Source organism: Miniopterus schreibersii, assembly GCF_964146895.1.
Source record: "Miniopterus schreibersii genome assembly, chromosome: 1".
Taxonomy (NCBI): domain Eukaryota; kingdom Metazoa; phylum Chordata; class Mammalia; order Chiroptera; family Miniopteridae; genus Miniopterus; species Miniopterus schreibersii.
In genome coordinates, this window is record NC_138101.1 from 6,984,679 (window position 1) to 6,998,368 (window position 13,690).

Sequence of the window (13,690 nt, forward strand, 5' to 3'; positions counted from 1 at the left end):
CAACCCTTTGGTAGTTCCCTATTGCTCTCAGGGAAGAGTCCATACACCCTGGCTTGGGAAACTAGACATTTTACAATCTTACCCTCTTGGGTTTCCTCTCTACTAGTCCTCGCAAGCACTTTCCACTTTGGCCATGATGAACTTTCGGAAATTCCCCAGATTTGTGTCACTGCTTCCCCACTTCTACTTGAGATGTCCTCTCAGTTTAGAAATGGGATCAGGGCGATTGTCTAAAATTACACAGATCACAAAATGGCAAAACCAGTCCATCTGTCCCTGAAACCCATGATGTCGCCCCCAGGATCACAGTGACAAACTGGGACTGTCATCGTAAGATCTCTGTACCATATTTAATCTCAGGCAAGTTAGTCACTTATGCTATTTACAACAATATCTGGGGGAGAAAAGAGCCCTGATATATAGTCCTTTCCATTGTCTTACATACAGAGGCGCAAAATGATTCCCTTTTGAGAGGCATGACCCAGGGTGTTGGGAGCAATATTTTACTAGACATTAAAGCCCGGTTTGCAAACATAAGCCCTGTGTAGTCAGATTTCGCTAATACATATGATCTACTCTGACTTCTTTGTCTTTTTCATTATAAAAATTTAATATTAAATTTTAAAACCCAAATGGCATAAATAGATTCCAGATGTCTTCCCAAATCCCTAAATCCCCCGTTAGGATAGGAGAGACATTGCTATTTATGGGTAGATGGTTACGTTTTAATTCACTGAAACACCAAAAGGATCTCTGGGCTGGGCTGCAGCCTTTCTTCCATGAAGAAAACACATGAGCTCTTCTGAGTTTCTCCAGGAGCTGAGTTCTCGAGAGCCACAGCCCAGCTGTCTGACAGATGTTCCGTTTTATTTACTTGTCCCCTCGAAGGGTGAAATCGCATCATCGCAAATGCAGAGCCCTGAGGCCAGGATGCCTCCATTCCAGTCCAACTGGATGACTGTGGGCAAGTTGCTTAACCTCTCTGTTCCTCGGTTTTCTCATCTGTAAAGTGGGGAAAATCATAGAACTTGCTTAAGGTTGTTGTGAGGGATGAATAAGTTAATAACTTGAAGTGTTTAGTACAATGCCAGCCACACGGCAAAATGTTCCCCCTCATTGTTAGCTGAGAGGTGTGTCTATGAAGAGCTGATGTCGGTCTCAATGGCCAGAAGTTCCATTCCCTTTTTCCCTCCAGATAAACAGAGCTCAGTCTCCTTAACCTGGGATTAGGGAGACTTTCATCCTTCTGAGAGTACACGAAAGGCCTTCATTGCCCACCTTCAGCAGAGACCTTACAATCTGCATATCTTTCAGCCTCTCAGTCTCACACCTCTAGACCATGCATCTTGGCCAGACGGTCACTAGACAAACTTGCTCTATTTCACATTTCACTTGTCTCTTTACTTCTCGATAGCAATGACAGCTTGTGTGATATTTTAATATTCACAGGTCCCTTATACATGTCACCTTATTTACTCTTCACGTCAACTCTGTAAGTAGGTTTTATCATTATTGGTGCTGTTATTATCATAAATTTGTTGTGAAAAACTAAAACCTACACAGATAAAAAGACTTACCCAGGATTATGCCTCTGGTAAGTGACTCTGTGGGGATTTGAACTTGGAGTCTCTGCCTTGAAATTCTGTGCTTTTCCCACCCAATGTCACTTCTAAAGCTATAGGATTAAAGAGTGCAGACCTTAAAAGAAGCCTCATTCATTCTTTGCTTGCATCACTTCCACTGGAATTTTCTTTTCATTTTAAGCTTTGATTTTTCTGTTTCCTCTGGTGTTGGCATGGTTGATACAATGGAGCCCGGCAGTCAGGCCGCAAGGTTGAAGCTGTTCCTGAAGGTTGTAATGACTGTGTGTTGGTCGATTTTTTTTTTTTTTAAAGATATGTTTAATTGGTGTTTTCTTTCAAGCAGAACTTTGCTATATTACATCTAGTAAGAAAAATGGAGTATTTTTAGAAATTTTGTTCAGAAAGAAGCCAAACCTTTTGCAACAGTGAAGTATTAATATATACAAATCTGAAAGTCTGCCATATTGAGACCAGGATGGAGATGTGGGGTAGCTGTCGGTGGATGTGTTTAATTCATGAGACAGAAACCCAGCTTCAGTGAGCTGGCCAAACCAAGATGGGTATTTCTCATCTAAAAAAAAGTTGGTTGGAGTTATGCAGTGACGGGTGGGTGCAATTGCTTCACAGTGTCACCAGAGACCCAGGTTCCTCTACCTTTCTGCTCTTTAGTCTTGGTGTGTAGCTCTCCTTATGGTGATCACAAGATGTCTGTGCCACATTAATGCCCAGACTGCATTCTGGGTGAACAGCAAAATACAAAGAACAAAATCTGAACAGGTGACAGACACCAGCTGTCTTTCCCCTGTAGGAAGTTTCCGCAGCAACCTCTTCATTCGACCTCTGCTTAAATATTATTGTCCAGACTGGGGGTCGCATGGCCTTCCCTGGCCACAGGGAGTCAGGGAAGGTAGCTATTTACCTGGTCACAGGGGCTCCCCAAACAAACGAGGCCTCTATTAGTAAGATAGGACAAAATGATATCGGGAAACAGCAGCATCTGCCAAGAGAACTGCTGCTCACTGAGGCCTGCAGTGTGTTAGGCATGAACTGAGACACGCTAAGGAAGAAATCACACTTCCCATGCATTAGACATAAAGAAAATGCTGTCCAGAGAATTGTAAAGTGTGAAACGAGATGTGCTTTTCTCAGAAGGTTCCTATGTGGATTCTTCTCATGGGCCACTGCCTGGCACAGAGAGGATGCCCCAACATGGTTTCAAACGTCTCCCCTCTCCTTGTCTTCTCTCTCAAATGAAATTAGAGAAGCAACACCAGCCTTCACTGAGAATGCCTTACTGTGTATATTGTCTAATTAATCTTGTCATGATCTAATAATTGTGGCTACTTCTCTGTCCATACCCTTCCAACCCATGGCACACACAGCGCTGCAGACTTTGCAAGATCCCGCCAGGTCTTTCCTGCTTGATGTGTTCTTTCTTTTCCATGGACTCTTCAAAGCTATAGTGAAATTGTTCTCACTTTTACCTTCATCAGCTAAAACCTAAATAGTCTTTGGTTTGGTGGTTTATCAGCCTTTTTATAATGCTTTGCACTTAGTAGGAGCTCAGTGATATCTAGTGAATGAATGAACCTTGGCCTCACTGTTCACCAGCTCTGTGAGCTTAGGCAAGTTTCATAACCTGTCCTGCGTGAGAAAAAGAAATGTTTGGGCAGGAGGCGGCCCATCAATGACTCTCTCATCACTGATGTGTCTATCTCTCTCTCTCCCTCTCCTTTCCTCTCTCTGAAATCAATAAAGATATATTTAAAAAGAAAAAAAGAAATGTTTGGTATTCAAGCCACTGAGATTTGAGTTTTTATTACTGTGGTGCAGTATTAGAGCTGCAATAGCCGATGGCTACAGCCTGTCATCATGTCCTGGGGAGGGAAATTCACGGAAAAGAAATGCTCAGCAGATAATGCCAAGGCATTGACGACAGAGGAGCATCCATGCTGTAGGAAAGCACATTGTTTCTCCAGCATGCACCAAAATTTACAATCTTAAATTTTAATAACCTCACAATAAATACTAAAAAAAACAACAAAAAAACCCACAAATCTCCCCAAATCATACTCTGAGGGGTTTAGAGCATGTATGGAACACCACCATGGAAAATAAATGTTTTCTGGCCAAGTATCATTTTCTTTCATCAGTGGGCAAGCACGTGGGATGGTGATGATAACAGAAAATAGCCCAAATGCTTATCTGGCCAACACAGCTGCATTATAAATGCATTAGGTTTGAGTTATGGGGACAACTGAACAATCTTCCTGTACCAAGAACAGAATGAGTCAAGGATCTTTCCCTTGTAAGGCAAAAATCACATCCTTTGATTGCCAGTAAAAACTAAAGCTGGAGTAAATTTAGAAAGCTGACACCTGGTCACCTGGAGCTTGACCCCTACCCAACTTTCAATACTCACCAGAGTAGAGGGCAGCTTCCCATCTTGATTGACACACTCATGTATCTGACTTCTTTTCATGAGACATCCAGTGAAACGGGAATTTGGGGAGCAACAAGCAGGTGTTTGGCACCACATGTAAGTTTATACATAGGGTGTGAGTCACAATCTAGTGTCTTTTCAAGGCATTTGTCAGATAGCAAAAGATAGCTCTCAAGAGATTTCTGCTTTTCAGGCGGCATGAACAGTGGACAACGTGTTTGCATTCCTTAGAATCAAACAGGCGTGGATTTGATTCCCAGGTCTGCTATCTGATAAATGAGCATCACTAGGCACACTGCTTATCCCCAGAGCTTTCTCCTCACCTGTAAACTGGAAATAACACTTAAGTTGAACCCAGTGAAATTGCCATATATGAAGTCAAAAGAAGTTGAACATTGTTGATCTTATATGGCTCAACCTATCTCTGTTTCACAGGACTGAATTCAGAAACAGAAGACTAAGCCCGTGTATATCTGCTGGTCACAACTCATTTGTTGCACATGACAGACACCAAACTCAAGATAGCTTAAGAAAACGAGGAATGCATTAGCCCATGTGACTGCTAGTCTATGAATGGTGTTAGCTTCCTCATGGCAGGATCCTGGGCTCAAAGGATGCACCTCTCTCTCTCTTCCTCCCTCCCACCCACCCACTTACTTCTTTCTGTGTCTGTTGACTTTGTCATACATGATGAACTAGGTGACCCATGACAGTCTTCACTAGAAGCAAAATAGACATTTCTTTCCCGAAGCCTGTCTTTCTTGGGCTACATGCTCACCCCTCAAATACTCACTGTTTCCAGAGGGATCAGATGGCCTACTATGCTTGCCCCAGCCTGGGTGCCTTTCTCACCTAAGGGGAGGTGGCAGAAATAAAGGGCACTACACATGAAAGACTAATTAGAACCACATAAGATAGGGAGAGAGTTACCCGAAGAATATCAGGGTGGTAGGCAGGCAGGAAAAAAAATGTTTACTACATTGTGTACAACAGTCAACACAGATTCTGGCCCACAGAAGATGTGCTAAAATTAGCTGGAATCTTACACGATACTCAAACGTAAGAGATCAGATTTACTGTTCCACGCAAAGATAACACAACCGACTTTTCTCAGTTTGCCCAGGACTTTCTTGGTGTTAGCGCTATAAATCAAGCCCTGGAAAACTCCTCAGTCGCAAGCAAATCATCTTGGTTTGTCTGAACTGTCCGAGTTTTAAAACCGAAAGTTCCACATCTGGGGAATGTTCTCAGTCCCAGACACACAAGGACAGCTGGTCACCCTGCCCAAAGATGGCACTTCTAAGTGTAGATCTTAGCTGCAGCTGAGGTCTTGTTAAGTCAGTTTTTGAGTCGCTGCCTCCATGGAAGGATGGTGTGGAATGGTGCATCCAAAACCACGGAGTCCGTGGAAAACGCACAGGCCACCTGTTTCATTTGCAGTTACAGGATCTGTCCCTTTGCTTTGCCTTTCCCCTGCTTTCTTTGTTTTCCTTCCTTCCTTCCTTCCTTCCTTCCTTCCTTCCTTCCTTCCTTCCTTCCTTCCTTCCTTCCTTCCTTCCTTCCTTCCTTCCTTCCTCCCTCCCTCCCTCCCTCCCTCCCTCCCTCCCTCCCTCCCTCCCTCCCTTCCTTCCTTTTTTTAATCTTCCTTCCATTTTCTTCTTTTTTTCTCTACTTTCTTCTTTGGCAACATGTTTACCTTTCAAATAACATCTGACTTAGATCTCCTCTGTGGTCTTCCAAGGAGCTATTATGTGTTGTTTGACTAAAACAAGCCGGCTTCGGTAAATACACTTATCCTGCATAATCTACCAAATAAGTGGAAACTTAATTGTTGATTAAGATAAGAAATGCATGTGCAATGACGGTGGTGTCCCTAAGACTGCACGGTCATGATGCTGAACGAAAGAATGAAAAACTGGGGAGGGTGGGGGCAAAAAAGATGATGACTGTGGAATGAGGAGAGTAGAGCTTGGAAGAGCCTGAGACTGAGTTCTTTCGAGGGACATTTTGGTTTAACTGTTTACACAGAGGTTGCATTTACTAAAAATAAAAATTCTTGAGATTAGGAAACTCTTTCTTCTTTTGAATCAATATCATTATTAATTCAGCAATGTAAACCAGAAAATCCTTTTTGGTTACAAACTATGCTTTGAAGCCAGGCTTACATTTGAATGTTTTCTATCAAAATCTTAAAATAAAAATTGAAAGAAGACAATTTATAGTCCTCAAGGGAGTGCTGTCACTGGGGAAAGCAGAGTCTTCTGAAAGATACCTTTGAGAGTGATGTGCATTTTATTGCCCTAATTAAAAGTCCTAAAGAACTAACTCCACTTTGGAGACAAATCAGTTTGCTCCCTCGCGGCAAGGTTTCCATCTATAAATCAGGGTCCTTACTTGGTACTTGCACTACATTTGGGTTTCCCAAATATCACCATTCACATCACTTTCATATTTTTTTTGTCATTGCACAGTATCACCTGAGCCATGTATTTACCTAATATTTTCCTACAAATTTACTTTCCTTTAATTAGATAGACTAAGCTAGTGCAGCCAGGGCAGCTTCCTGGGACTGTTGTTCAACCCATAATCTGTATTTTGTTATAGCAACCCAAGCCGACTAAGACAAGACTGAATTAGATAACTGCTCATATAGATAACAAAGTGCAAATCTTAACTGCAATGACAATTGAATGATGAATTTGTAAAAGGGCAAAGGAAGTGAATGGAATAATTAAATATGTGCTGAATTTGGAGCGTGAGCATTCTCAAACACTTGGTGTTGGTTGTGGCTACTTCCAGGGTAAAGACAGCCCGTCTGTGTCAAAACTCTACTGATGCTTTTCTGTGTGGTTGAGCAAATGTTTCCTTCCTTTTTTTCATTTTACTGTTGCATGAGGAACAGAAGGACATTTAAACTCTAAGAAAGAAGACTAGTGTTGGGAGACAAGTGCTAAGAGCTGGGATGAGAGGGAAGGAAGGTGAAAAATACTCCTTTAAAAGAGGGGGCAAGAAGGCCAAGAACCCAGGAGCCCTGGCACTGAGGGGTGTAAACCAGCGCCACAGATGAAATGGAAAATGGTCCTGGCACATGCCATCAACAATGTTTTCTGTGTGAAATTCTGTACTGGATGCTGGAAAGTGCCACTTCACAGTTTCAAAGCCTGTCATTGTTGACAAGCGTGATCTCAATTAAGACCTCATTGGAACCTCACTCGGGCAGAATGAGCGAAGCACAGCAGGCAGGGACTAGCCCCCAGTGAGGACACTATGGGTTTGGGTGTTTACACAGGGTTCCCTTGGCTGGTGTTAGGGGCAGTGGTAAGCCTTGATTTTCTGATTTCAGACCCAGTGTCCTTTCCATGCCAAATGCCAAAACATACCTTTTCATCTGATCTTGATCTGGTTTTCCAAGGTTGAAGTTTTACCCATGTCCCATCCCATTCCCTGACCAATATTCTTCTTTTCCCCCAAAGTCACCTGATGGCTTCTTGCAGGAAACAAAAAAAAAAAAAAGAGATTAAGTGGAATGTGAAAGTCTGAAAAGAGAAGATGTAAATTGGGACCCATTGAAAAAATTCCTTCGCATGACATAATTGGTTTCGCCCTCGATGAAGCTCTTCCTCATCAATCACCACATTGTATGACCAAGCAGGGGAAACTTATTATAATCCCCATTTTGCAGCTGTGAGAACTGAAATATTAGGGACCTCATCTAATGACATGTTTCCTAAAGATCGAGAGCCGGATCTCAGGCTTTTGTGTCCGTCTCTGCCTTCCCTGTAGGGGATGGAACTCTGGTTTGACCACCAGGAGACTCTTCGGTTCCTACCCTTCCTTTCACTTCCTGTGTGAGCCTGGTCAAGGCCAGAAACCCTGGGCTTCATTTCCATGCACCATAAACGGGAGGGGCTAAACTGCAGGGTCTTTAGGAACATTCTGTCCGTTGACTGGTAAGAAAGCAATCACAATGTGCCTTCAAGACCAAAGGTGCCCCGATTTCCCCCAACAACAGGAAAATTGAGAAAACGTCCAACTTGAATTTCATACTTAGAACAAATATTATCCAGATTCTTCGTGTTATTTTTCAAATATGATCTGGGGAACGAGCCAACAGATAGAGCAGGATATTTATTTTTGCTCCTGAGATCAAAAATACTTCTTTGGGACTCCATCAAACAAATAGGAGGTCTGTGTAGGCCTCAGCGTCATTGCAGGTTGTGGGCCTTGCGTGCTCCCTCTCTCCCTGCCATTGCTCAAAGCCTGGGAGAATGCTTTTGAAACAAATCAGGAAATTACTTATCAGTCTGAAGCCCCAAAGAGTTATGAGCTCGCCTTGCTGCCAAAAGGGAAGGGGATTTCAAGCGAAAGCTCCACAGCTGTTCAAGGGTTCCAGCTGTTGGAAGGTCTTGCAAGCAAATAGGAAAGAGAGCGCCGTCCCGATTGAAGTGAACTTCTTCGGGCTTCTCTTCTCCCGGAGATGAGTCTTTTGGCCCAGGTTGGTGTTACTCTTTCTCTGTTCTTCTATGAGGTTTGGGGGTGTTTACTGACCGGGATTTACTCAACGAAATGTCTCCCCTGAAAGCGAAAGTCTTCAGCATGGGCCTTGCTGGGAAGAGATAGATTTGAAAACAACCCTGGGTGATTAGGCTCCTTCATGGCTATAAATCTATATTCAAGAGTGCAGGGCTGACAGGGACACTTGTGGGAGCAAACAGAAGTGGCTCGGTAGCCTCACCCAGAAAAACAGAATTGTCATCAAGTCTGCACCTACATAATTCAAATTTAAGGTGTTGCTTTCAAGTTGATAGGCTGCAGGATTTTAACAGAGGGAAAGAACACATTGCAACTAATGCTGTTCCTTGGAGATTTCCCTGTTGTAGTATAAATCTCAGGCTCAGTTTATTTTGGGTTAAGGGTGCTGATTCATTTACTGTTTATTTTTAAAAACAAGTGTACTGATCACTCCACATGGCTGTGGGGGTGAAACGCATTCCTTGCAGTGTAGGATGGTAAACATCTAGGCTGTGCTGCTAAAACACAGCCTAGATGTGTTTGTATTAATTGGGTTTGTATTAACTGTAATTATATGAATGAATTGCATAAACAATGCATTCTGCTAGAGGATGTTTCTTTCACAGGTATTTCAAATCATTGGTTTAGGACTAGGGAGTAATTGTGGAAATATAGCTAATTTGAAGGAAATGGTTTTGTTTTGATCAAGTTTTGTTCTGTGAAACCCTAAATCTTGCCAAGGAACTTGAGTGCCCTTTTCCAGGGTCCTTCATCAGGAGCCCTAAGGCTGCAGGAAACTTGTGTCCCAAGATCCCACACTCTGCCTGTCATCAGACTATGCCTCTCCCAATATGGCCTGGTTCCTGGTTTGAATACGAAGGCCCGGTCTCCTCGGGCTGGGATGTATTCTCCTGAGACCTTAGACAGCTCCCAAAATGACAAGAATATTGCCCTGAACTCTAGTTGACATTTGACTTCCTCTCTTCTCTTGAATAACTTTGGTTTGCACTTTAACGTCCTGTGAGGATAGGACTGGTCTTGTTCGCGATGGGTGGGTGATGGTCAGCCCACATGTAAGGTGCTTCCGAGGGCCAGGAGGCCTTAGGCAGGAAGGGATGTTAGTTATTAGAATCTCATCACAGCCTGTGTCCTATGCAGCCCTCCATTAATCGAGCCATCTCTAGTTTTAGACTCAGGTGACCCTACCGTTTATTTAACAAATATATATGTCCAATGCTCTGAAAGCAGTAAAAACCAATGTGACACAATGTCCCCCCTCTCCCCCCCCCCCCAGCGTAAATGTGTCTGTAGTTTACGCAGCCCACGCGAGCTTTCCTTTTCATGGGCAACAATGACATGAGTCTGGGCGCTGGCTCTTGGGCACAGGCGGTGCAATGGATCATAGATCGGAGGGACGCACGTTTGGAACGTGAAAGGAACTTGTTCAAATGCTAGGAAGCGTTACTGAGCGCCGGCCATGGGCTCAGCCCTCTACTGCCTGTGTCTTATAGGGTCTTCAGAGCTGGTGACTCACTGGTTAGAGGTGGTGGCTCTGCAGCCAGAGCACCTGGGGACACGTCCTAGATGGTCCTTCTGTGATTCAGGGTTGATGACTTCACTCCTGTGTGCCTCAGTTTCCTTACTATGAAATAAAGACAATGACAGCAGGACTCGTGTGAAGCATGAAAGTTAACATAGATAAAGGGTTCTTATCTCTCTCATGAAACTGAGGCTGTCAAGGACCCAGTAACTTCCCCATGGCCACACAGGTGATGGCAGGGTGGGATCTGGAAGTAAAAGGTCTGGCTTTAACATAACAGAAAAAGTACACATTTTAAACCACCGCCTCCTTCCCTGGTATTGAGTCTCTCACATGCATCCTTTTACCGAGTTTTCACAGTGGCCTTCTAGGTAATGCTACTGACCAGTGACCATGAAGGTTTCAGGCAAGAAAACTGAAGCTCAAAGACGTGAACTAACTCACCCAAAGTCACACACCTAGAAATTAGCAGCGCTGAGAGCTAAGCGCAGGTTTTCAAAACCCAAGTCCAGTGCTCTTTTCCTGACTCCATGCTCTTGAAAGGGCCAGGCCCATCCTGCCCCCTGCAGGGCAGGGTGAGCTAGTGAAGGCTGATAATGCTCACCGCCAATGAAGCCCTCAGCGCTTGGCCCCAAGCCCCCGCCCCTTTGTTAATAATGCTCCAGAGGATTGAGATGTGCATCCAAGTTTGACCGTCACTCTCCTCAGCCTATTCCGCAATCCAGGAAAATGTGGATTGCTGTATCCCATCTGACCTTCACCTGAAAAAAGTGAAAATTTTGTTAAAGACAGGAGATTGGGCGTTTACCCCAATTGTAATTTTTGGATTACCCTGTGGTCAGAGTCGACGCTGTTTTGGATATTTTGCTGTCTTGTTTATATCCCAGGGCTTTCCTCATCTTTTGGCACATGTCAATTTCTAAGCCCATTGGCCATCTGAACTTTTTGACATCAGCCCCTTTGATTGCATCAGGCTTCAATGATCAGTAGATGGGTAGATTTCTTTCCCTTTGTAGGCTTTTTAGTGTGAATCAGTACAACTGTGTAGAATTCATCACCATATTAGAGTAACATGGATGATATCTGTAATATGAGAAATGTACTCAACTAATTTTACAAAGAGAAACCAGCAATGCAGTCTTTACTGTGCTGAATAAAATGTAATCAGATTGACTTCTCTGAAGAATTACCACAACAGAGATAGGTTATGAGCCAGCAGGAAGATGCCAAAAATGTACTGGAAACTCTAGATGCCTTGGAAAGAGGTCATGGAGGGCGTAGTGGAATAGGAACCATTGAATGCCGAAAACAATCTCTTGTGGTGTCAGATGTCAAGATTCCAAGTGGAATACCCCTGGCTTTGAGTACTGGCTTCCCCACTTCTAACTGCAAGGCCCTGATATGGTGCTTACTTCTCTAAACAACTCAGCATTCAAGCCACAAATATTTATTGAGCTCCTACTATGTGCCAGGCATTATTCTAGAGATAGCAGTGAGCAAGAGCCAAAGTCTCTGCCATCAGACCTCTAAAGGGGAAGACAACAGAATCATAAACCAGAATGTAACTTTGGAGACTGACATGTGCCTGGAGGAAAATAAAATATGGTAATGAGATAGAGCAACTGGCAGGTGTGGGGAGGGGACACTTCTTCAGCTAAGGTGGTCAGGGACTAGCTCATTGAGGAAGTGGTATTTAGCACAGACTTGAGTCACAAGAAGAAAACTACAAAAGCCATGGTCAAGCAACTAACCATGGACACTAGACTAGCCATTGAAACTTTTTAGGTCTCAGTTTTATCCCCTCAAAACCAGAGAGCTGGAGTGAATCTGTGGGGCTCCCTTTATGCCTGTGATTTCTTTCCTCGGCTCAGCATCTTATGCTATGCATAATTATATGTAAAGAAGAAAAAATCATCTCTGAACCAAACTGTACTGCATTTATTTTATTCTTTTATTCCATTTTCTGGATTGTTTTCAAAATATTCTTCCTCATCAAAGATAAGTTAGGTTATAAGCAAAGGAAGATTAATGAATAGTTCCTTAAGAGCCCAAATCATCACAACTCCTAGAGACGACACTGTTGGAGAAGACAAGAACCACCACACAGCAGATGTTTAGGATGATCTGTGCAGCCTCACAATGACTTCATGTGTGGCTTCGAGTCTGAAATTGTTTATATGTTAGTGGAGCCAACAGGCAAAGCTGCCAAAGTCAGCCGATCCAACACTCTATTAGCCAAGATTCATGCGTATGGCTTAAAAAAACAATCCAGCTTCTTCTCTCAGGAGGCAATCCATGGTCTGAAATGTTTCCTTTCTTAAAATGGTGCAGCAGACATCACTTGGGTCTGAGACAGCATCTATCCAACGTTAGGGTCATAAAGCAGATAACTTGTACCAGAGGTCTCTTTGTCTTTCAATCAGGCACATATGTGTGGTCAGAATATTCTTGACTGTAACGATCCAGATAATGGTCTTACTCTTCCATGTTGCCTTTATCACCATAGTGTAAACCTCAATGATGGATCCACAACCCAGAATGAGAATTTTTTGTGCACTTCACTTACTTTTATGGCAAATAATATTCCCGGCATTTTAAAGACATTAGCTCCTCGCCACACCCAAGTGTAGTATACCTATTACTCTGCTTATTTTACAGATGAGCAACTGAGGCTCAGTGCAGTTAAGTAACAGTGAAGTTCTGCAGTTAGGAAATGCCTGAACTGCAACTTGAACCCAGGACTGCCCTACTCCTCTACCTATAAATGTTCCACTCTACCTTAGAAAGATAGTAGGCTTGTTTTCTCTTTTTCACATATAATAGACATTCTATTTAAGTTAAAAACAAATAATCTACTGCAAGTTTCTAAATGTTGAAATAGCCTCCTGAGAGAAGAAGCTGTGAAATGTCTTCTTTGGAGGTCTATTTAAACCAGGTCGGTTATTATATACATCTAGTATGACTTCAGCGTTGTCCCCCCCAGGGTGAAAAGATAGACAAAATGATTCCTCAAGTTCCTTTCTCATTCTTCCAACCAAAGACCAAGTCTACATCCAGGCAGCTTGGTGGTGACGTGTCAAACCCGGCTATTCTACTCTCCCTCCCAACTCCGTGCTGATCACTCTGGCTGAAGGGATGTCCAGACTTCATGGAAGATCCATAGTCACTCAGATCGCAAGCTCTGCTGGCCATTTGGCCCACAACCAGGAAGGGGGGCTCAACTCTGTGCCAGTGTGTGCCCAACCAAAGGAATTCTATTCCAATGACTCTTATCTAATTTGGTGAGTGTACTTCCAATGTTGCAGAACTATATATTGGGAACAAAACAGCACACAAATGGAATTTTTTTTTTATTCTGGCTATTGTGTGGAACAGTTAGGGTTGCACTGATCTGATCAGAAAGCCTAGTTTCCTTCACATCTAAGGGGTCTCTTTTTCTCCCATGACAAGAAGCCCAGAGGTAGGTGATCCAAAGATGGTGTATCTATTCAAAGATGTCACCAGAGAGCTGGACTTTCCTATCTTCCTGCTCCACCAGGATTGGCATGTGGCTTTTATCCTTATTGTGACAAGACAGCTGTTGCACCTCCAGGTGCTGAATCCATATTCCAA

General features: G+C 43.3%; 1 protein-coding gene across 3 annotated transcripts in view; it reads left to right on the forward strand.

The window, feature by feature from the left end:
- Window positions 1–13,690, forward strand: part of C1QTNF7 (C1q and TNF related 7) — an 86,026-nt gene that overhangs the window by 16,168 nt on the left and 56,168 nt on the right. The window contains exon 1 of one of the 3 annotated variants that reach the window (XM_081149416.1): window positions 8,368–8,521. The exons of the other annotated variants lie outside the window; for them this stretch is intronic. The gene's annotated coding sequence lies outside the window, so the exon portion shown is untranslated. Of the gene's footprint in view, window positions 1–8,367; window positions 8,522–13,690 lie in introns of those variants that run through there. 3 annotated transcript variants of the gene reach the window in all.